This window comes from Lissotriton helveticus, chromosome 2_1 (genome assembly GCF_964261635.1).
Source record: "Lissotriton helveticus chromosome 2_1, aLisHel1.1, whole genome shotgun sequence".
NCBI classification, from domain to species: Eukaryota; Metazoa; Chordata; class Amphibia; order Caudata; family Salamandridae; genus Lissotriton; species Lissotriton helveticus.
In genome coordinates this window covers 1327149859-1327175941 of record NC_136059.1, presented here as the reverse complement: position 1 = coordinate 1327175941, position 26083 = coordinate 1327149859, and the positions used below count along the sequence as shown (strand labels likewise).

The following is a 26083-nucleotide window of genomic DNA, read 5'->3' as shown; positions in this document are numbered from 1 at the left end:
GGGGGCCGTGTAGCTCCTCCCCCTTTCTTCAATTTTGCCCAGGAAATGCTGGTTCCCGGGGCTGTGGGGGACGCCTGTCTCCGTGCATTCAATTTAACAAAAGCATCGAGAAAGTGGCAGTCCCCAGGGCTCTGGGGGGTGTCTGTGCAGCTCCCGCATTGTTTAAAGGTTAAGCCCCTGGGAGGTGGTGGTCCCCAAGGCTGGGGGGATCCAAGATGCTCCCCATTAATAAATAAATAAGTCCTGGGGAAGTGGCGGTCCCCGGGCAGCATAAGAGGTCGTACGGGCCTCCTCCACATTCATTTTAAAAAATCCCTATGGAGGATGTAAATGTAAATGTATAGGCATTTATATAGCGCACTACTTACCCGTAGGGTCCCAAGGCGCTTCGACCGCTGCGAAACCCTTCCTGGCATCCCTGAGAGATTGTCCCTTAATGGGTATCTCCAGGGTGAGACCAGGCATCCCCTGCGGTCTGGTGGGGCCGTTAGTGAAGATGAGGCAAGCTAATGCCCAGAGTTGCCGAGTGTGATCGCTGATCAGAGTGGGCACCGAGGCGAGAGAATTATCGAGTCCGCTGACCCTGGTCCAGAAACCTGCCGCGCCGGGAATCGAACCCTGGTCCCGGGCCGTCCTCTGCTCTCGGGTCTGCCGCCTCTAACCAGTGAGCCACACTACTTCATGGATGTGGTCCCTAGGGCATTAGTAAGCCCCAGGAGGGGGTCCGAGTGCCCCCCCACACTATGCAAATGCCGCAGGGATCTGGCACAACTGGGAGCTGATTAAGAATGGATTCATTTTATGTGGGAGCTGTGGATCCAGCGCGACTCACTCGGAATTATTTTTTAAAATAATGCTTTTTTGGCCCTGTGGGGTCCCCTGGGACACCTCCAAGAGGTCTAGGGGGGTCTGTTTGTTTTACCCTGCCCCCTTTTCTTTTAAAAAAAAAATCTATGACTTGGTTCAAGCCGAGTCACAAGATGGCTGCCAAACCTTCCTGGTTTGAAGTGTTGGCAGCGAATTAGATCTTAGCACAAGTCCGGCAGTGGTCGCAGATTCTATATATATATAACTGGATTTTTTTTTAAATGACTACCCAACTGCTAAACGGATTTACACCACATCACAAAAAGGCACTTCCCTTGCCCTACATCTACCCTCCTGCCGGATTTGGAATAATTTCATTCAGCAGTTCGGGCTGTGTCTAAAGTTCTTACGGAAATTAACATGGTGAAAACATGTTTTGGTACCTCCCCTCTTTTTGGCCCCCGCTTGACAGATCACTCCGGAACAATCAAGACAGCAGCTGAATTGAGTGTCAAACTAGTTTTGAAAATTGTGCGAGGATTCGCTGAACAGCACCAAAGTTATGGAAACTACATTCTAACTATAACTACCTAACGGCAATATATTCCCTTAATAAATGTTCGCCCATGTGTTGTGCTACTTCTTGTGCTATTTCCATTCTTTGAGTGGTTTATGATAAATAAAGGGGATTGCAGGGAGTAGCACAGAGCCTAGATGTGTTTCTGTTTGTAGACTCAAAGGGAATTGATGAATGTCCGAAGATTATGTCGAATTTTCATGCGATGGCACATAGGACAGGGGTTAATTTGGACTCCAAGAAGTATCAAAGCCTTACAAGGGGAGCGTCGCTTAGGACCTAAAGATGGTGCATGCATGAGCCAGTTGCTTGATGCCAGCCCACCATTAATCCTGCTATAGCAGGCGAATGGCGAGACTCACACTGAACCCGAAGTCCATCTCTGAGTGCTGGTGCCCCCATTCCCAGGGCTGTGGGTCAGAAGCTGACTTTGATAAAAGCGGTACCGATGCTGGTGGTCACCTGCCATGACATGCATGCCTCATGGCTGTAGAAGTGGAAACCCAAGATGTGGGGCCTGGCGGATGTGCGTGTCTGATCTGGGGACTTAGGGGGCGCCTCGTGTGCCAGAAGACATGGAGCGGAGCCCCCTCCTCCCCTGTCTGCTGCTGCCACTGGGACCCCCGAGGCTGGAGACACATTGCGTACCAATTTCCTCAAGTCATCACAGGCCGGAATAGAGGAGGCTCTTCTTCAGAGGCTGTCGGTACCCTAGATGCCTCCAGAGGCCAGGAGTTACGACAAATGGATACGCGGCGTACTCAGAGGAGCACACATCATGCAGAACCCAACGGGCCCCTAGGTGAGGCGAGTGTGGTGACATGGGAGATTGGGGCCTAGGTCGGGCACTGGACCTGGAGCCCTCGCCCCTATGCAACAACCTGAGAGTGCAATGCTGGAGGTCGGGCCCTGGGATCCAAGAACACCTTCTCTACCCAAGGGACACCTACCCCAGGAGGACACACGGGCCAGAGGTAGGACTAAGGAAGGCATGCCATCCCAGGGCTTGAGGCCTACATGGGGGTGAAGATAGCCTTGATCCAGATCACTGGGAATCGGACACCGGACTGGGCCCTAATTGGGAGCTAGTTCTGCAAGGACAAGACAGACACTTACCTTAAAGTGCCACCCTTCCATTAGGAACATATACTGAGCACCACAATTGCCCTAGGGAGATGCTAGGAACTCCTGGGGCCACTAGAGGACACCGAATGAAGGTCCTGAACCCTACGGCTTGAAATTATGCTACTAACATGTGGGGATTAACAGATGGGGACTTGCCAGGAATGCACAAACCTCCTGATTGCCTGGATTCCCTGGGTGGGTGCAGATAGGGCTCCCCAGCGGTAACGCTAAGCAGAGAGTCTGGGGTTGCATTACCACACCTCAGATGTTTTAAGGGCCCGTTTTTGATCTACTGGGGCTGATTTTCTAATAGCCTGGAGACCTGTGACTTTCTACAGCTCTCAGAGCAGACAAACCGACATGGGGAAACCCAGGAATAAGCAGGAGTCACACACCCTGAGATGAGTGAGCCATTGCCCCTACCCCCTACACACATAGATAATACATACACATCTGAGGACTCTATTCATTTGCACCTGGATAAAGTGTTGGTAGCTATAGCTGATACCAAAACTACTCTACAACAAGACATAGGAGCAATGTCAGTGGGTCTTGGCCTCCTACAGTTGGAACACCATAAACTTGTGGACAGGGTCTAAGAAGTGGAACACTCTGAACACAGTGGTGGTGGTGTAGTAGGAGATGTTGTGAAGATTGGAAGAACTTGACTGTAGGTACAATAAGAACAACCTCTTATCTGGCCTATCTAGTTTCTAAAGTGGTAATTACTCAGACTGGACATTTCCCCATAGATTCTCAGACTGGACATTTCCCTATAGAACAAAATCTCAGCACAAAAGCTACTTTCTTTCTAGTTTTATTTATTTATCAAAAACATTTTTATTTCTATATTTTCCTGTACTTTTTTTTAAATTATATTATACCACTGTACTCATAAAAACATTTACAAATTAGACAAAATCATATCAACATTTCAATTGGGAAAAAAAACACAGTTAGGTTCTCTCAGTTTTAATACAAGTTATAGTATCCCTCAAAATTACACCATCATCCTTCCATTCTCACCTTTCATTCTTCTCACACAAACCATCAATCATACCACACAGAAAAGTCACAATAAAAACACATCTGTAATGGAGTCCTGCTCGCTATTCCGATCCGTCACAGTTATCAATATCACGATTAGGCATTCACAAGTCCATTAAGCTAATTTCTGGTTGATTCTTCTTTAATTTGGTTCTTAGGTAGGACTCCCAGATGTGTGATCACTGGTCTATGCACGTTTCGGTGAAAACAACAGATTTATATCACATTCTTCAGGACCAAGAGAGAAATATACTTTGCATCTGTATAGTGGTCTGGGGGTCTATATTCGGTTTAAGACATGGAAGTGTCTCTGATTCTAAAAAGTACTGAATAATCCAGATCGCTGTCATCAAGAGGATATTCTGCTAGGGAGTAGTTCCCTAATTAGTATATTCTTATACGTGGAAGAAATTCTTTGATTTAATTGCAATCCGATCTGATGATATATTGCGGTCGTTATGTGTCCTCCATATCTTTGAGGGTATTATAACTCCATCTAATTTTAGGATGTCTGTTGATATCCCAATATGCTATTGTGAGTCTTTTTTCTTTTCTTTAAGAAGATTATATCTGCTGTCTCCATGGGTTCAAATCTGCTCTGTTTTTTAGCAGAGCAGATTTAAACCCACAGAAACTGCAGTATGATAGAGGAAAGACTGATTGAATTCCTGTGAATAATCAATCCGGCAAATATAATCCACTTAAAGAAAAGAAAAAAGACTTTCAGACATATGCAATTAAAGAAAAAAATGTTGTTATCTGCACTGAAATTTAGGTCTTTAAAAGGTCCAGAATTTTCTTTTGAAATATGGTCTGATCTATCGAGAGCAACGTTAGAAAGACAAAGGGAGCTTGGGAAGCGCATGGACGATTTTAAGAGAGTCGGGGCCAATGTACAATTAACGTTCCTTGCGACACTACGCATTATGCATAATGTTAGAACTGGGATTTCTGGTTGGCTAAGGCTTACGCCAAAGCCAGGCAGAAACCACCATACTAGTCAGGGCAAGGGAGTCACACGCCAAGATAACCCCTGCTCACCCCCTTGGTAGCTTGGCACGAGCAGACAGGCTTATCCGGGAGGCAATGTGTAAAGCATTTGCGCACGCACACAACAGCAACAACATCCTAGGCACACCACAAAAGGAATTCCACACAAGGTTATATAAAAATAACTTTTGTATTGTCAAATAACACATCAGATAGTAATCACACAATATAGATTGTGCCAACTGGCACGGGCAATATTCACAAGGGATATGTACAAGACAGGGCCACCTGGACCACTGTCAGGAATCAACACTTTTAGAACTAGAAATACTGTTAGAAATAGCAGGTTGTAGATCATAGAATAATAATCACTTTAGCACATCTGTACTAGAAAGAAAAACAACCACCCAAGTATCACAATACCTGTAGGGGTATAAGCATGAACACATTACACATGATGCATCACAACATTCAGAGGTGTAGGGAAGGAAAACACATGATGCATAAACATACATTCAGCGGTGTAAGAACAAGGCACATGATGCCTCAAAACACATTCAGAGGTGCAGGAAAACACAATTGCGCAAAAATCACATTAGGCAACTACTACCAGAAACATAGCAAAATCACATTGCGCAAAAATCACATTAGGGCCTTGCGCCCTATCCACATACCAGCCCCCTGGCCAACGGGCCATCCAACAAGGGGACTCAAAAAGCCCTGTGTCCAGAATGTCAGGACGCGCTGCCAATGCAGCGCCAGTCAGGGGTGCGCCACCGGCGCAAACCTAAACGTTGCAGCTGCCAACTAATTGCTGGGCAGCTAGGAACACCAACAGGGCCTAAACGGTGCAGCTGGCACTAAGTGCTGCGCAGCTGTAGAAGGCCTGGCACCTCTGTGCCATCTCTGTCCCACACAGGGACTCTCTCTCCTGTGGCACCTAAATGGTGCAGCTGCCCACTAATTGCTGGGCAGCTGGAGACAAAACTGCGACGGGGCTCTCACCAGCCCTTAGGACATTGCGCCCAACGTTGGAGCCCTCTGGCTCTAAGGACAACTAGCGCACAGTCAGAGCTACACAGGCTCTCTAAACCAATACAAAGTGCCCCCAAAGTACTTATGTCCCAATGTGGAGCGATAGGGGCTTCCAGCAATACATGCCCCTAAACGTTGGAGTCCGCCCTCTGGGGACTCGTGATCAAAAGAAATGCTCCTGAGGTGCTGGAGTCCCTCGCTGGGGAATCGAAAGGCCAAAATGCCCGGGAGCCTCTCATGGGCTCTTAATTAATACAATGCTCCTCGGAGCACTCTGGCTCCCAAAACAATCATGCCCCCAACCATTGGAGCACCCCCCTAGCAGGCGGGGGACTGCTCTTAAGAGGATGCTGCCCTGCCCCTTGCTCAGCCCTCACTTACCGGGCTTCGGGGACTTCTCTCTTGGTGGCAGCTGCCGCTGGACTCCTCCGCCGGGGCTCTCTCTCTCTCCCGAGGAGCGCCCGCCCTCCTCCTCACCCGGGCCCCCGCTTGGGACCTGGGACTCAACTATCATGCTGCGGGAGGCGGGGTGGGCACCCGACTTCCCGCGTCGTCCATCTCGGGGCTCCCCTTCGCTCACGGGAGCCCCGCACCGACCACACACCATCTCTGGCCCGGCAACGGCGTCATTTCGGCTTCCGTCCCGCGGCCCCGCCCACAACCAGGCGGACCGCGGACGGCGGCGGCCATCGGGACGGCAAATGAGGGGTAGGCTCCCTCGGGATCAAATGCAAATGTAGGCGGCCATGACGCGGGACGGCACCTGCAAATTAAACAAACACGGCACGGCCAAAATGCAGGGTGGGCACCTGCCATCAACACGAGCAGGACAGAGAGCAGCTCCACGCTGCAGAGCCCAAATAAAGTGCTCACAAAGCGTTAGGGAGCAGGCAGACCCCAAGCCCCCCCAAGAAGGGCTCCCATAGCAAAGGGGCCTCAGCTACCAAAAGCAAAAGCACAGCGCTCTCCTCTGGCAAAAGGTCCTGGAAAAGGTTTTAAAGGAAAAAGTCCAAAATAAGTCCTCCAGGGCATCCAGGGGCTGGGCAGGGCCCAGGGAGGCAAGCCTTCCCCTGGGCCCAAGCAGCAGAACGCCCCTGGCAGGATTCAAGTCAGAAACAAGAACATTTTGTAAGGGGCCCCTTTTTATACAGTGAATTCCTTTGTCTAAAGGTGCAGGGTGGGGGAAAAACCAGGCGCAGCTGGTTTGGGAGCCCCCTTGATGAGCTCAGCCACCCCTCCCATTCACTAGTCAGGAGGGCCGGGTCCAACACATAATAACAAAATGCAAATGGTCAGAAGTATAAAGGAAGCAGACGATCTTTTGGAGAGCATAAAAGGTGGCAGGGGAAGCCAAAGAAAGTGCTTTTTCATTTAGAAGGATAGGTTCACATTCATTTGACATTCAGTGGACAACATATAGATTATGTAAACATGTTAGAAATGGGGCGGAGAGTATTCAGAGCGAAGTCTAACTTGGACTAACACTGAGTCCAAGGAGAAGAAGCAGGGGTGGGTTATCCTGGATAAGAAGGGTGGGGGAAGGGGGGATGAGGGGGCACGGGGTGGGGAGCATTTGGGAAAAAATCTTCAAGATCCTCTGTTTTAGTGAGAGTAAAAAAGATATGGCTATTCAGATCTTAACCGGGAATGTCAATGGCCTACGAGTAAAGGGGCGAAGAGATAAATTACTCCAATACTTAAAAGACTCCCTGGCACATATCTTAGTTTTGCAGGAGACTCATCTGTTAAGAAAGGAATGTGTAGACCTTTTTGAAAAACAAAGTTGGGTAGAACAAGTTTTTGAAAACAAACCAGAGTTGCAATATAAGAGGAGTAGCAGTAATAGTGAAAAAACATGCAAAAATATGGATAACAGAAACTAGAGTAGATAAAGGGGGGAGATGGATTATAGCAAAAATCAAGGTAAATGACAGGCCATTGACACTAGTTGGCTACTACGGCCCAAATTACGACGATTGCGAGCACCTAACAAATCTTTTTGCTAACCTTTTGGATTTCCCCGATCCGATAAATATGGGAGGGGATTTTAATGTTGTACTAAACCCTAATTTAGATAAATCTTTTAGAGGTACAAGACAAGGTTGCCCTCTCTCTCCTATATTGTTTAATTTTTATATGGAGCCCTTTGCTTTTAAAATTAGACATACCATTGATATTACACCATTTCAGCAGGGAGACTGGGTTAGGAAAGTTGCCCTATATGTGGATGACCTTGTGGTCTACACTTCTGATTTGGATAGAGCCTTACCAGCAATTTTAATTATAGCAACAACATTTGGAGAGATGTCAGGGTACTCAGTGAATGAAAGCAAGACAGAAGTGATGGTATGGAACCACGCAGGAAATAATTCCTTAATCAAAATATCAATTCAATTACATAGAATAATTTAAAAAGAGTCGTTAAGGAAGCTGTTAAACTAATGAAGAGTTGGATACATCTGCCATTAACCGTCTTAGGTTGAATTAGTTTAGTTAAGATGTCTATTCTACAAAAATTCACCTTTTTATTTGATCCCATTCCTCTCCATTTTGAAAAACAACCATACAAAAAATACAACAATATATAAATTAATTTATCTGGGCTAATAAAGGGGTTAGTATCTCTTGGAAAAAAATTGCTGATTTCAAAATCTGGGGCGACTTGACATTAGAAGGTAAATTATTATCTTGGCACAACTAAAATGAGATAATGGCGGGGACTCTCTAAATTCAAATACCTGCAATTGAAAAGCTGGGAGCAAAGCAAAATAACACCATTAGGAATGGGAAAATCCCTAGCAGACCAACTGGTAACTAAATCACCAGAAAATAGGAAGTAGCACTATGGTACTGGCATCTACAGGACATTATGGACTGAGAATTCACCTTAGCCGAAGACCTGTGGGGAGATCACTTGCCGCGAGAGAAGCTGCGAAACACCTGGCAAGTATCTATGCGTACACATTACCAAATAGTAAAACCTGAGTTTTTAAGAAGGAACCACCTGTTTTCACTCCACAGGGTAAGCCTCTTCCTGGTTATTTTTGGTGTTACGAGGAATACACAAGCAGTATTAGACATATGTTGTTTTATGCAATGCTCTTAGCCAGGAGAGAGATTTGCCGAAAGTGGGTGAGCAATGTACCACCTCAACAAGCAGAATGATGGGAGTCTCGCATGTATATGTCCAGGATGGATCAATCCGAAATAAAGTAAAAAAAGAAAGCATTCTGGAATTTATTACAGACATGGTTGGAACCCACAGAAGGGTTGCGATAAGTACTTTTTACTAATACCCTAAGCTATGCAAATAGGATCTGAATAATGTCCAATGATTACACCAGCAAATAAAACTCTTAGACTGCTATAGGGTCTGGTTACACGTTACTTTTATTAGGACAGTTCCGGTGTTTACAGCAGGTGAGAGAGAAAGCTGCATAAGGGCAGGTGTCTATTACAGTATGCCCGTTAATGGTCAGTATTCCATCTCAAAAATAAGGGCAGAAATAATGGACTCCCTGCTTTATCTTCCTTTCTAAGGTGAATGAGGACAAAAAATTATAATGATAATTAAAAAAAGTACATGAAAATATAGGTATAAAAATGTTTTTGATAAATAAATAAAACTAGAAAGAAATTAGCTTTTGTGCTGAGATTTTGTTCTATGGGGAAATGTCCAGTCTGAGTAATTACCACTTTAGAAACTAGATAGGCCCGATAAGAGGTTGTTCTTATTGTATTTATCTCTTTTCCCCCTCCTCTTAGGCCTCAATTTAACTGGGGGATACCTTTGTGTATACAAAACTTGACTGTAGGGTCACAATCCTGGAACACCGCACGGAAGATGTGGAGGGCCATAACCACTGCAATAACATCAGGGTGGTGGGCTTGCCTGGGGGAAATGAGGAAACGGACATGGACTCCTTCTTGGAGGACTGGCTGCATACTGAGGTGGCACTTTAGGATCTTACTCAATTATTTGCCCTGGAAAGGGCACATAGACCCCTGGTGGCTAGTCTGCTACACTATAGGGACTGAGGATTTATCCTCCAAAGGGCACAAACCCATGGTCCATATCCTTTAACCAACAGTAAGGTGCTGATATTCCCTTATTTTACTGCTAAGGTACAAGCACAATAGGCGTCTTTTATGGAGGTCCAGAAGGCCCTCTGAGATGAGTGACTGCAATACTCGTTGATGTTTCCAGCCAAATTGCAAATAATACCAGATAGCACCACCCAATTTAGTGACACACCTGGCGAGGTGTGAGCCTGGCTGGAGGCCTATAGAGGGGTGCACTTCTTCCAAAGTTAAGAACCCAATCCACCACACATGGCAAAAAGTTTCAGAAACATAGCAGGCGTCAGACCCACAGGACCTCCAAGGGGAGGCCCCCCCTTCCAAAAAGAAAGGGAACAAGCTGCATCACTACTGGCAGTAGCGGACATTACATCAATTCAGAAGACAAAGGCAGCTAGAGAGCAGTCTTGCGATCACAAGTCCTTGATTTCAAACTCTGTAGGCTCTAGCGTGAGCAGAATGGGTATGCCGGTAGTAACCCCCCAGATGGTTGGCAAATTAATCTGATGGGCCCCAGCGACACATGGCGAACACTCAGGTCCTCCAGATGGGGTACTAGGGAGGATGATTGGAACATAATGCTGAGCATTGACACGGTGATGCCATCAAATATGGGGTGGGTGGATGATCCATAACCCAGAATGGAGGAAGGTTGGTGGCTAATGCAATATATGGGCTGGTGTGGCACTAGTGGAGTCACTCTCCCTTGCCTGACCCCTGCTGCATTACGTCACCTAAGTGGCTCGAGGTGCTTGTCCCATGATGATCATGTTCTTTTACAGGTTTGCACAGTTAGCCGTTGTTGAACTGCCCTGGGGTGTGGTAGTTCATAGTTGAGGGTATATTTACACGTCTTGGGGGAAGCACACGAAGCGGATGGTAGGGGGAGGTGTGAAATGGGTATGGGTGCATGGGGGTGATTTGTCTCTACTTCTGAAATAGGAGCGACACAAAATGTGAAATTGATATTTTGGAATGCTAGGCGGATGGGCTTGGCCTCAAAGTGCCATAATATCCATAGATATTGACAGTAACACTGAACACACAGTTATGCTGCAAGAAATGCACCTCACAGCAGCTGGAGCAGAACACCTTCATCGCAGATGATGAGGGCAACTCTGTGCACCCTCCTACTTGCCTTCTCCAGAGGGATGCTTATATGGATATAACAGAAACCCATTTTGAGCTTTTGCATTACATTATAGATGGTGAAGGACTATATGTTCTGGTTAAGGGTAGACTAATAGGTAGAGAGATGACACTAGGAAATATATATGCCCCAAATATGGTTCAAATACACATTCTTAGAACACTCTCTGTCCCAATGTCCACTATGATTGCTGACGATCTTATCATGGGGGAAGACTTGAACAGTGTGGCTAATGTCACCATCGACAGATCCATCTGCCCCTACTGGGGACATCAGCATATAGGACTTCGGAGGGTTTCCAAACCTGGCTGGGTCATTGGGAACTGACAGATATTTGGAGAGTGCATCCTTGGCTTGAGCACAGCTACTATCATCACTCCCATCTTTACAAATTACACACAAGACCCGATATGTGTGTATGCTCGACTGCTCTTCGCACCTCAATGATACACACTGAGTATTTAGGGCACACGTTTTCAGACCATAATCCTATACTCCTGACTTACTGACCAGTGGTGGAGCGGCCAGCAACATCTACCTGGCGCCTCAACCCCTTGCTTTTAGAGGATGCTTGTTTTAGGGAAACCTTGTGAACAGCGATCTCTGGGTATTTTGATCATAATATGGGATCTGCCTCCATTGCCCTCATTGAATGGAAAGCCCTAAAGGTGGTATTGCTGGGGCAATGTATATGGGCACTCTGTTTTGGCAATGAGAGAAATAAACTCAGATCTCATCTCTCTGGAACAGCGGCTACTTGAGCTGGGCAGACAACTGGGCACCAATAACACGATACCAGACCAAATAACGAAAGTCAGACTTCAATATAACAAGACTCTGGACTGTCTCTGATGTTATGACTATAAAAATGACCTCGCTAGAACGTACAAAGGGGGGGTCAGATAGGATTTTAGCATGGCTGGTTTGCCCGGAGGCGAGAGAACACCCATTAAACAATGGTCATCGGCTGAAGGTACGCAACTGAACTCTCCTGGAGCCATTAACACAACTTTCCGAGATTACTATGAAACACTCTAGAAATGCCCCGAGCTCATACAACCAGAGGCCGTGTTAGAAGCCGGAATACCCACGCGCATCGTTGTTGTCAAGTGCGTGACCCGGACCTCTCCCTCCCACATTGGGTCAAAAAAAGGACACCGTCTGAGACAGCCCTGCTCACCCCCTTAGTAGCTTGACACGATCAGCCAGGCTTATCTCCAAGGCACAAGCGTTCAGTATGTGCAACCACGCCCACAGCAATCCCAATGATGTCACCACAAATGGACTCCACACGAGTTTGTATAAATCGAGTATACTTTATATAAAAAGATATACAAAATTACCACACAATAAACTCCCCATATATACACTGGGTAATATTGTTTCCGGTAGGTTGGGCGGTCCTAATCCCCAACCACCGCTTCTAGCCAACAGTTACGCTGACTTTTAACCGTTCTCAATAGGTTAGGTACGTCGTATCACTAGATTCTTACACGTTACAAAATACAAGGAATACTGCACTACTTAACAATGGGTTCCTGTACAGTACCACAGTGAAACAATGCAATGCACAGCATCAAGATCATGTACTGAGTCAACACAAGATAATGCAACTCGGTTTGCTATCAGCATGCCCTGTTCAAGGATGGAATACAGCAATGTGTCACGCTGCAATTACCAACAGTGCGATAGGAAAACAATGCAATACGTTTCACTACCAGCATGCCCTGTGCGCGGAAGGTACTGCGTCACAGTGCAATTCAGTACAGTGCAGTAAACAATCAATGCACTACGCTATGATCCTGTATCCTGCAAGGGAAACATAACGTAGTGTGTAGCACACTAACCCCTGAGTTTGTTCAGCACCTCTAGTGTCAGATATTGTTCAATAGCTTGATAGTTCACTAGCAGCAAATATGCAAAGTGTTATGCAACTGTTTTTAGAAGTGTGCGACCAGTTGCCTCCAACACGGATCAACTATGACACCCAAGTTACACTCTGGGCCCTGGCCCTTGTACTGGCCCGTCCGGGACCAGCACGGACCAAGATCTGGGCCGGAGCAACAGTCACACAGAGCTGCCAGCAGCGAGAGGCCGAGAGAGTGTCCCTCCAGGCCTGCACCCCGTCCCATGCGATGGTCCACTTTACCTGGGGGGCACAACCCCACTCTCCGCTCCTGCTGCAGCGGCTTGGCCTTTCTCCAGAACCGTGTCACCACGGGCAAGGCACGCTCGGGCCGGTAGTTCAGCTCCTGCAGGACTGACGGTCCGGGCCACCAATGTTAAGCACAAACTCCTTCCACAAAGCCTTCCACACAAAGCTTGTGCTACCTCATGTTGCCTTCGAGGGCCCGATCACTTGGCCCTCCTCTCCAGCGCTGTTAGGACTCTTCGTTCCCTGGTGCTCACCGCTCCCTAGTACTCCTCACAAGCACCTTCGATGGCACCTTCGGCACGCACCCCCGGCGCGGCCGAGACTCACTCCATCTCCTGGTGCACACGGTCTTCCGGCGCTATCCACTAACACCCGGATGGCACCACAACATGCACACTACGCGTCTCCGTCTCACCTCTCCACCACGCGCTGATACATGTGTTGGAGACTCACTCCTCCTCAGTGTCCACAATGTCCCGGCACTCTCCACCAGAGCCTGGACTGCACTGCGACACGCGCCCCTGCGTGTCCTGATTCTCGGCTCTCTTCCACAATGTCCACACTCCACAGGCACTTCAACACCTGCAGCCGCACCAAGACACGCATCCTGCACGTCAGAATCTTGATTCACTCCAGGTGCCCATGATCAGCTCAGGCACCACTTCGGAGGTCTCAGGCTGCCACAACATGGTCCCACCACCACGCTACTTGGGACTTCCTGGAAACTTTTATGTTCCGGTGTTTCCAAACAGGGAGCCAGCTCACCTTGGGCCCTTCGGTACAGGACGCAGCACACAGCAAAGTCCTGTTCAGGATGAAGGGGGGCACGACCCACTGCAGCGCTCCTTCAGCCTTCAGTCTCTCCTTGGGTAAGAGCTACAAACGGCCCACAAGCTCCAGATCACGAAGCAAGGGTCAAGTGTATCCCGCAGCTTATTCAGCAACTCCTCCTGAGGCAGAGGTTTTCTTCCCGATCGCATACAGGTCAAAGCCGCCAGAGGCTCAACCATTCAATGGCATCTTCAAAGTGCTTCCAGCATTTCTCTGAACGATACCGAGACCGTTCTCGACAACATCATCAACATGACAAAAACCAAAGTCTTGAGGTTACAGTTCTTCCAGTAATACCCCTCATTGTCTTTGAAGTTTCCTTGTGCTCAGGGCTCCCTGACCCTTCCCTAAATCAGTCTTGCATATTTCCCCCCAGTGTCATTGTCCTCTCTTCGATACAGGGGTCCTGGATCTTTAACCACTCAGAGATAGATGGGTCTATTGTTTTATGGCTTTGAATCAGGCCTCTTCACCTCCCAAAGCCTCTCCTTCTCCACGCTCCATGTGCAGGGCAGTCTGGCGCCGTCTCCAGCCCTCCCCTGGGGCACGACCTCCCTCAGCCTTTCTCACCTCTCCCTGATCCAGGCAAGCAATTCACATTCTGCTGAGACACGCAAAAAGGTCTAAAGCACAAACTCTGCTGTTTTCTGAATCAGTGATTTCTGGACATACAGCGACAAAACCATCTACCCAAAAAGTTGCGTTATGACGCTGTGAGTTCAGACATACCAAACTTCACTGATCCATTTCCAATTCTTGGGAAACTAGGTTAACAATACTACACCCAGCCTCCCCCATTCTGTCCTATGGGTAGGATGGCTTTTCACCAGGGAAAATGAAATGGAGCATTTTCCACTGTCAGGGCCTAGCACCCACACTGGCACAAGTCCTGCCTTTTAACTACACTGCACCCTGCCTAGGGGTTACCCAGGACGTCCTACAAGGGTGCCCCATGTGTATGCAAAAGGGAAAGTAAGGCCTGACAAGTGTTAGCACTTGTCAGGACAACATGCTACTTTAGCACAATGCGCACAGGCCCTACACTGAAGACCTGTGTTTCCTCCTTGCGCATTTCTTTAGTACTAGCTCTGGTGCACACTGTGCACATCACTTAGGGATCTTGCTAGTAAGTCAAACATACCAATCAGTGAAAACCAAACACCACTACAATTTATACAGGGAATATCCGTACTTGCACACTGATTAGCAGTGGCAAATACATACAGCATCTAACTTCACAGCTCTCTTTCAGGAAAACGGTCTGGGGAAAAGCAGAACGTTTAAGTGAACTTGAGCCAACCAGGTCAAGTCCAACAGACCATAACAATGTTTCTATCCCCTCTGCCCCTGGCCACACTTGACCCTACACACAGGGAAAATCTGGGAGGCCCTGTGACAATACAGGAGATAAGAGCAGCAACCAAGGGCATGGCTCCTGGGAAGACTCCCGGCCCAGATGGCCACTCTGTAGATTTGTATGCTGCCTTCACAGTGACCTGGCCCCCAGACTGGAGACTTTGTATGCTGAATCACTGAGGCTGGGCAAATTGCCAATATCTGACAGATGCCCTGCTGATACTGCTCTCGAAAATGTAACAGAAAGGTACACACGCGTCTGTATCCCGTCCTCTGTCTATGCTGAACATGGACTTTAATATTCTTAGTAAGGTGTTGGCATCAAGGTTATTACCTTATATGCGGGGTCTTTTTCACAAGGACCAAAATGACTTCATACCAGAAAGGTCACATCCTTAAACCTCTGCCAACTATATCATATCCTATAACACCCGTGTATCGTCACAAGCCTGCATTCTCTCATCATGTCAGTTGACCTTGAAAAAGCTTTCAACTCAGTGAGATGAGACTCCCTACAGGCAGTCATGCTAAATATGAGGTTGGGTGAGAGATGGTCTAGGTGGGTATGGTTATTGTACACTGCTCCAATGGCTAGGGTTAGAACAGGGGGTGTTGTCTCCGCCCCATATGAGATTTATCAGGGGACTAGGTAGGGTCATCCTCTTTCTCTCATCTTGTTTGCTCTGACCATTGAGCTGTTGGCAGAAATTCATGGGATAGTGGTGGATGGAAGGGAGCATATTATTTCATTATATACAGACGACCTGCTGCTGTACTTAAGAGACAACCAACAGGATGCCACAAATGGAATCTGGGACCGTCACTTCGCTCACTTAAAACATGTGTACAGTTCTGGCGGACCCTAAAATTACTAATAGCAAGAATTTCCTTGTCTAAAATAATTATGTTGCCCAGACTATTATTTTTTTCTGTTAATCTTCCAGTCAAGATAACACACTCCTGTTTCAGGTTCGATCAACTGGACCCGCTGTCATGAGTCCTGACATGGGATGAAGGCCTTAATAGGGTCTCCTTGGCAATTGTCAGAGACCTCCAAATGACATGGACCTAGGGGCACAGACTTTGCTCTATCTGCTCAGCTTCAGTGGACAGCTCAGGGCTAGACGTTGAGCACACCACAGAACTGGGGTCCATCACACTGGCGAGCAACCAAGAACTGTTGCTGGCAAGACTCCTGGATCTGAGGGTGGGGATCCCTGAACTAGGAATATTGTTGAAGGTAGCCTTGCAGTGTTGGCACAGGTGCCTGAAAAGGTCAGTCTGGACCCACTTTATGCCCCAGACATGCCACTGGTAGGACTGCCACATGGTGTCCCCCTTCTCCATTTACAGGACGCCAGCTGACTGACCGGACTAGCGTGGGACTGATCACAATGGGGGATTGCTATTAACACAATTAACGATCTACTGGCCTGTACACTCCCTTGAACAGCAGAGGTGTGCCTTTTGGGTCCATTTCCCAGGCTCAGAGCACGAACAGCTGGTACCAGATTTGCGGAACTGGCTTTGGTGATACCTGGCACACAGAATGCACTGAGATGGACAGTTAGGATAGGTCCAATGACCGCAATGTGGGAACATTACGTGGACCGTGGGCTAGAGCAGAGGAATAGGCATTGCTGAGAGAAGATGTTCGGAGGGTATACGGAGGCACCCAGTGACTGGCCTTTGGAGGAGGTGCTTGAGGCATTGGAGCACAGAGGAGAGGTCTGGGGGTGGTGGTATTTTTTTAAATGTTTTTATTAAACATAAGAACAAGCTTCAGATGTACAACATACATAGACATATATTCTGTTGGTAGCCAAATGTCACATATACCCCATAGTGCTACCAGTTCCGATCTCAATTGCATGCTGCAAACACCATTACGGATCAAGGTGGTATTATATTCCCTCCTCTCCCTGGAAACCTGTAAGACACACCTCATGGCCTGCCCATTGGCTGCTGTACTTTACCCATGCCCCCCATAACTTTTCCCGTTTGTGTGGCCAGCCACGGCTTTGGTATACCACATGCTCAGCCCCCTGGCACCAGTCCATATCACACTTCCAGGATTCCAGTGTTGGGGCTTCTGCTGCCCCCATCCCTGTGCAATATTCCTCTTGGCTACCCCCTGCCAAGGCCTGCCAGGTCTTGGCCCACTGTGGCCATGTTATCTCTCCCGTTACACCCAGAATGTGCCATCTCAACTCTAGCGGGACCCTCTCTCCCACCACTGTCTCCATTATGCGGTTCAAATCCTCCCAGTACATTTGAATCTTGGGGCAAGACCACAGTATGTGAAAGAAGGACCCTTTCTCACTGCATCCTCTCACGCACTGTTCGGACACACAGTTGCCAAGGCAGAATTGCACCATTCGCGAGGCTAATGATCTGTGGGGTATACGAAGCTGTACCAGCCTAAAATGCGTTCTGATGGCAGTACTGCTTATATTTATGGGAAAAGAGCCTGTCTAGAGATACCGCACGACTACCAGAACACGACACACATTAGTACAATTCCTATTACCAGATAGGTAAACAACAGCTGAATTCCATAGGTTATGATTAGTCTTTTCCTTCTTTTCTACACAGTTATGGGAAACGATAAGGCTCTCGGAAACTGAGGTGACGGCACGATGTTAGACCCTCATTAGCACAACTGCTAGGATTGATATGAGTCGTCCTCTATTCCTAACCTTTAAACGTATGCAAGAGGTATTCTCAGCTGACATAACAACTGCTGGATGTAGTTTCCCTTGCATTTCAACACTATGATGTATGATGTACTATTCATGCCTGGAAAAAAACAATAAAAATATATTTTTTTAAAAGCCTTACAACATTTATGGTATTTGAGATTTTCAGATAAACACAATCGGGCAGGAATGCATGTTGCCAAAAGAACAAGGTTATGTCATTCAAGGACTCAATCACTTATTTCTTATCATTATAATTTAATTTTAGGCTTTCATTTGCTGGTTAAAATTTGCCTTGATGTGCCCAAAAAAATCACAGGTCTTTAGCACTGTTGAATTTCACGCAACTCACCACTTAACAGTACATCACTGTCTAGGAGGAGTTTTGGGCAATTTTAATTGAGTGGCAATGTGAAGTAAGAGGAAAATGTCCAATGGCAAATCAGAATGTTTTTTATAGATCATACATGTTTGTATCCCACTGATGATATATTGGTGCACCACGAAAGAGCCAGCCTGGTGGAGGAATAGCCACTGATATATGACAAAAACTTCTTGAAATCTGTTCCCCATGTATTTCCCAGTATTACCTTTGTAAATGATTATCTAAAATTGGTTTAGTCTTCTTTGATTCTAAGTAACAGGCACAAGTGAAGAAATAGGGAAATGCAGACAAGTGGAACATTCCACAATATCTGTAGGATAAAAGATCAGAGTGTGAGGTCCAGGGGCCTGTATGCAGTGAGGGGTGAACTGCAAGTTGGACTTCTGTCATTCTGGTAAGCAGTGTCAGCCAGCTCCTGCAGTAAATGCTGTTTGCATGCTATGGCATGGCCTACTGCCCTGGTGCCTCCCTCATATGGTATATATAAATCGACACTCGACCTGACCTGGTCAGAGCCAGTCACTCCACCCGCCTCGTGCCTGACCCCCGACTGCTGCCGCTACCGCTGCCCGCTGTGCCTCTGGTGTGCCCCACAGCTGCTGTGCCCCTGAGCTCGCCAAGGATCTGGTCTTGTGCAGTATTTTGTTTTCATTTTTGCCCTGTATTTAAATTGTTGTGCCTGTTTCATTTTTGCTCTGCATTCAAATTGTTGTGCCCCCTGATTGCTGCCGCCACCGCTGCCCGCTGTGCCTCTCTGGTTTCGGTTTTGTTTCTGGATTTCATTTGTTGTGCCCTGTGCCCCTCCACCCCGCTCCCTGCCGCTGCTCAGCCCAACCCCCGTTCCCTCCTGCATCACCGCTCCTCCCCTCCCCACTTGCCACCCCGCTCCCGCCTCCCAGCTGCTCCTCCCTCGCTCTGCCCCCCTCCACTCTCCACTTATGGCAGAGTGGCAAACGCGCAGCAGGCGCGCCCTATGCGCGCCGAATCAGAAAAGGGGGTGGTGATGAACAGAGTGTCTGAATTAAGCAGACCACTCTTACCCAGTCCAAAGATCAGGGCTTGATCCATCACCGTTATTTATCTCACTGCCCCATCCCAGCTCAGAACCTGGCTATATGCAAATTAGTCTGTCCCTGGCCCAGTGCATCATGGGAACAGGGCAGACCAAACTACCAAGCCAATTCTTCACCAGAAAGGAGACAAGCTACCGGGGACCGGTTTCTGGCATTTCAGCCTCTTCGGCCCGGCTTGCTTGAATCCTGATGGAGCAGTGAGAAAGGGACTCATGTCTGAGTATACCCTGCCACACCTATAGTGGCCAAAAACGATTCAGAAAAGGGGGTGGTGATGAACAGAGTGTCTGAATTAAGCAGACCACTCTTACCCAGTCCAAAGATCAGGGCTTGATCCATCACCGTTATTTATCTCCCTGCCCCATCCCAGCTCAGAACCTGGCTATATGCAAATTAGTCTGTCCCTGGCCCAGTGCATCATGGGAACAGGGCAGACCAAACTACCAAGCCAATTCTTCACCAGAAAGGAGACAAGCTACCGGGGACCGGTTTCTGGCATTTCAGCCTCTTCGGCCCGGCTTTCTTGAATCCTGATGGAGCAGTGAGAAAGGGACTCATGTCTGAGTATACCCTGCCACACCTATAGTGGCCAAAAACGATTCAGAAAAGGGGGTGGTGATGAACACCCCCTTTTCTGAATCTATGCGCGCCGAAGGCGCGCCAAAGGTAAGCCAGTCTACGCCCGTCCGCGCCTGTACCGCGCCCAGCGCCAGAACTCCTCGATCCCGCAAAGGCCATCCATCCCGCCAAACTTACGATGGCGTAATCCTCACTGCACTCAACAGCGGCCGCCTCCACGACTGCCACCAAGCTGCCCCAGGACGTACCCATGGACCCTTCACCTGCCAATCCTGCAAGTTCTGCTGCATCAGGACCCACACTACAACCACAAACGCCAAACAGAGCTCCAATAACTACCTGAAGTGCATCCTGCTCAACACCCGCTCAGTCCACAGACACGCCATTGAACTATGGAACCTACTCGACACCACTTCGCCGGACGTCGCCTTTCTCACGGAAACCTGGATGAACGCCTCATCAGCACCCGACATCGCCATAGCCATCCGGGACGGATACAATATCATCAGAAGAGACCCCTTCAACCAAACAGGAGGAGGCTTCGCCATCGTCCACAAAAACACCATCCGCATATCAACCAACTCCGACGACACCCTCTTAGCCACCGCACACCTCCACTTCCAGATACACACCGACCTCAAGACCACACTCAGAGGCACCCTCATTTACAGACCCCCAGGACCCCGCACACAATTCAGCGAAGACAATGCTGACTTTGTCAGCCCACACGCCCTCCCCTCCGATGACTACATCTTCCTAGGAGACCTCAACTTCCACCTGGAGAATAACAACGACAACAACACCACCACCCTGCTGGATAACCTCGCCAATCTCGGACTCAAACAACTGGTGAACACCCCCACCCACTACGCCGGACACACGCTCGACCCAATCTTCTCATCCAGCAAGCACATCTCCTTCAATCACGTCACGGAACTGCACTGGACAGACCACAGCTGCGTCCACTTCAGCTTCAGAAAGACCACGACCCACCTCCACCCGCAACAAGTTCCCCGCAGAAGCTGGAACAAAATTGCCACCGACCAGCTCACCACATCTCTGAACCAAAACCCTCCGGCCATAGCAACGGTCCCAAATAAAGCAGCCATCAATCTCGCACAGTGGATCACCCACTGCGCTAACGAACTAGCACCCTTGAAAAACCATCCCAACAAGCCAGGAAGCAAAAAAGCCTCCTGGTTCAACGATGACCTCAAGAACTGCAAAAAGAACTGCCGCATCCTCGAGAAAGCCTGGCGAAGAAACCCAACCACAGACAACATGACCGCCCTCAAGAACGCCACCCGCAAACACCACCAGCTGATCCGCACCACCAAGAAATCAGCATTCAAGGATAGACTGGACGGCAACGCCCACAACAGCAAGGAACTCTTCAGCATTGTCAAGGAGCTCACCAATCCCAGCGCCGGCAACAACGACATCACTCCCTCTCAAGACCTCTGCGACTCTCTAGCCTCGTTCTTCCACAGCAAGATCGCAGACATACATAACAGCTTCGGCGACCAGCCCACTCCCCTCACCACTGAATTGAAGCCCCCCACCACCACCCTCCCCGCCTGGACCCCAATCAACACCGATGACACCATTCGCTTGATGAACTCCATCCACTCCGGATCGCCAACCGACCCATGCCCCCATCACATCTTCAACAAGGCCGACTCCGTCATCTCACCCCAATTCCGGGACATCATCAACTGCTCCTTCAACACCGCTATCTTCCCAGAAAGCTGGAAACACGCCGAGCTCAGCGCCCTCCTGAAGAAACCTACAAAAGACCCCACCGAACTTAAGAACTACCGCCCCATCTCGCTCCTCCCGTTCCCCGCCAAAGTCATAGAGAAGACCGTCAACAGTCAGCTCGCCGCCTTCCTTGAGTCTAACAGTTCCCTCGACCCCTCACAGTCCGGCTTCCGAGCCAACCACAGCACTGAGACCGCCCTCATCGCAGCCACAGACGACATCCGGAAACTGCTCGACAACGGGGAAACTGCGGCCCTCATCCTCCTGGACCTCTCCGCAGCGTTCGACACGGTCTGCCACCGCACACTTGTACAACGCCTCAGGAACGTCGGGATACAAGATAAGGCATTGGATTGGATCATCTCGTTCCTAGCCAGAAAAACCCAGAGAGTCCGCCTCCCCCCTTTCAAATCAGAGGCCACCCAAGTCATATGCGGCGTTCCACAAGGATCATCGCTCAGCCCCACCCTCTTCAACGTCTACATGAGTCCCCTCGCATCCATTGCACGCCAACACAACCTCAACATCATCTCCTACGCAGACGACACTCAGCTGATCCTCTCCCTCACCAAAGACCCAACCACCGCCAAAACCAACCTACACGAAGGGATGAAAGACGTAGCCGAATGGATGAAGAACAGCCGCCTAAAACTGAACTCCGACAAGACGGAAGTCCTCATCCTAGGATCATCCCCCTCTGCCTGGGACGACTTATGGTGGCCCCCGGCCCTAGGCAGCGCACCCAAACGGTGCACAGACATAATATCGACTCCAAAATATCGTTTGGATAGAATATCGAGTTTTAAATATCGTTTGGAGAAATTATCGACAGGACAGAATATCGACAGCCAAAATATCGTTTTTAAGGTAAGTGAAGTAATATCGACTGTAAATAATATAGAAAGTGAAAATATCCAAGTATATAATCTAGATAGTAAAAAATATCGTTTTTTTAATAATATTTAATTATTTATAGTGTTTTTATGTTATAATATGTGTGAAAAGTGTCATTTTGTTATAATTATTTTTAATTAATTATTTTTTTTAAATTATTGTGTAATTTTATTCTGTAGCGGGTTGTGGGTTTATAGGGGAATAGGGTGGGAAGTAATTTCATTATAATTAATTAAATATGTAAATTTATTAATTGGTAGTAATAATTAATTAATTGGTAATTAAATAATATATGTTAATTATTTAAAATGTTTTTAGTAATTAATTTAATTTAATTTAATAATTGCTAATTATGTAAATTAAAATAATGTATTTCCTGTAGCGGGTTGTGGGTTTATAGGGGAATAGGGTGGGAAGTAATTTAATTATAATTAATTAAATATGTAAATGTATTAATTGGTAGTACTATTTAATTAATTGGTAATTAAATAATATGTGTTAATTAATTAAAATGTAATTGGTAATTAATTTAATTTAATTGATTAATTGCTAATTATGTTAAATTAAAGGGGTATTTTTAGGGTTCAGGGTCAGTTTTTGGGTAAAGGGGTATTTTTAGGGTTCAGGGTCAGTTTTTAGTTTTTGGGTAAAGGGGTATTTTTAGGGTTCAGGGTCAGTTTTTAGTTTTTGGGTAAAGGGGTATTTTTATGGTTCAGGGTCAGTTTTTAGTTTTTGGGTAAAGGGGTATTTTTAGGGTTCAGGGTCAGTTTTGGGTTTTTGGGTAAAGGGGTATTTTTATGGTTCAGGGTCAGTTTTTAGTTTTTGGGTAAAGGGGTATTTTTAGGGTTCAGGGTCAGTTTTTAGTTTTTGGGTAAAGGGATATTTTTAGGGTTCAGGGTCAGTTTTTAGTTTTTGGGTAAAGGGGTATTTTTATGGTTCAGGGTCAGTTTTTAGTTTTTGGGTAAAGGGGTATTTTTAGGGTCAGGGTCAGTTTTGGGTTTTTGGGTAAAGGGGTATTTTTATGGTTCAGGGTCAGTTTTTAGTTTTTGGGTAAAGGGGTATTTTTAGGGTTAAGGGTCAGTTTTTAGTTTTTGGGTAAAGGGGTATTTTTAGGGTTCAGGGTCAGTTTTTAGTTTTTGGGTAAAGGGGTATTTTTAGGGTTCTGGGTTAGTTTTTAGTTTTTGGGTAAAGGGGTATTTTTAGGGTTCAGGGTCAGTTTTTAGTTTTTGGGTAAAGGGGTATTTTTAGGGTTCAGGGTCAGTTTTGGGTTTTTGGGGTACAGGGGTACAGTGTAAAAATAAAGTAAAATTAAATTTACATTAATTTAATTTAATGAAATGAAATTAAATTAAATTATATTAAAATAATTTTAAATAATTTAAATTAAAAAAATTATTATATACTTACCAATACTTACGTTGTAATGGTAGTGCGTTGTAAAAGTTGCGTTGTAATGTCATATATCCACTGTTGCACTCTTTGCAGTGGGAATAGAAATTTTAACCCCTACGCTATCCAACGCTTTCCCTACTGTTGCACCCACTGGAGTGGGAATAGTAATTTTTACTCTTTTGTATTTGTACGTTAATAATATTGGCTATTATTTAATTAAATTTTGTTTATATATATATATATATATGTTTTAAGAAATATGATTACAAAAATATTATTTTTTTACTTTTATTAATTATTTAATTATTAAAAGTTATTTTAAGTATTGTTAATTATATTTTAGTAGTTAATTTTTTATATTAATATAATTAAACATTGTTTTTATTAAAGTCGATATTTTTTACAACTATATTTTTGTAAACGATATTTTGTACTCGATATTTTTGTACTTACCTGTTTGTACATAGAAACTCGATATTTTGGCTGTAGATATTTTTTCCTCGATATTTTGGGTAGTCGATATTTTGGCAGTCGATATTATTTCAGTGATCCCACCCAAACCAACGGACCATGCTCACAACCTGGGATTCATCCTAGACTCCTCCCTCTCGATGACCAGACAAGTCAACGCCGTCTCATCATCATGTTTTAACATCCTACGCATGCTCCGAAAGATCTTCCGATGGATCCCCACCGAAACAAGGAAGACGGTCACCCAAGCACTTGTAACCAGCCGACTAGACTACGGAAACACCTTCTACGCCGGAACCACAGCCAAATTGCAGAAAAGACTTCAAACGCATTCAAAACGCCTCCGCCTGACTCATCCTTGACTTACCTCGCCACAACCACATATCCGGTCACCTGAGAGACCTGCACTGGCTCCCCGTCAACAAGAGAATCACGTTCCGTCTCCTCACCCACGCACACAAGGCCCTCCACGACCTAGGACCCAGATACCTCAACACTCGCCTGACCTTTTACACCCCCACCCGCCAACTACGATCGTCCAACCAAGCCCTCGCCGCGATTCCACGCATCCGAAGAGTCACCTTGGGAGGAAGATCCTTCTCCTACTTAGCGGCCAAGACATGGAACTCACCCCCCACCCACCTCCGTCTCACACAGAACCACCTCTCCTTCAGAAAGCAACTCAAAACCTGGCTGTTCGATCAGTAGCGTACCCCTCTCCCTTAAGCGCCTTGAGACCCTCTGGGTGAGTAGCGCGCTATACAAATTCCTGACTTGACTTATCATGGAAGTCACAGTGTACATTTTCATTCATGTAAATTACTTAAGTAATGCCTAACAATTAAAAGGATTTTAAGGCAAGATTTTGACTTTGTTTGCTTGTTTAGTTCATTAGTGACTTTGTGGCACATGCATCAAAGTATTCTGAGATAGCAAACAGTGCGAATCGCAAAAAATGGCAGTTTGCTAACGCAAAATAGCCATAAGCAATGCCTCAACCAAAATCGCTGACTTCCACTTGCATTTGCAAAATATAGCGATTGCCTATTTAGCGGATGGCAAATAGCGAATCCATATTAGCGAATCGCCATTTGGTAATCGCAAACTTATGCATTAAAATTTGCAAACTGCAAATGGCCCAGAAATCGCAATTTTGCACTCGCAAAATAGCACAAATTCAAATCAGGTGTTAACCATGAGAAAACTATCTAATCAGGTGGGCACCATTGCAAAGTATGTAAACAGTCCCATAAGGCCTCAGAATGTTTCACAATGGCAGCACTCTACGTCATGGCGAGGAGGACGAGGCTACGAGCAACAGCACAGAGAAGAAGGAGGATACAGAGGTGCATTTTTTTAGTGTGCTTTACATTGCTGGGACAGAGGAAGAGATATATGACAAATATAGGTTGATTGCCGACATGATCTAATCAATCAATCAGGTCATTTATAGAGCGCACTACTCACCCGTAGGGTCTCAAGGCGCTGGGTTGGGGGGGGGGTGCCGTTACTGCTCTATGATCTGATAACTGAATTAGGTCCCCAACTGCAGCGTCAGACCCACAGGACATATGCCATTCCCACTCATGTGCAGGTGCTATGTTCACTGCACCTCCTGGAGTCAGGTAGTATCCAGGGTGTAATAGCTGCAACTGGAGGGCTTCCCAAAGTGCACT

General features: G+C 46.8%; 1 long non-coding RNA gene across 1 annotated transcript in view; it reads left to right on the top strand.

Annotated features, from left to right (window-relative positions):
- The window catches only part of LOC144819734 (uncharacterized), an 81722-nt gene that overhangs the window by 42668 nt on the left and 12971 nt on the right, over positions 1–26083 (top strand). The window lies entirely within an intron of this gene.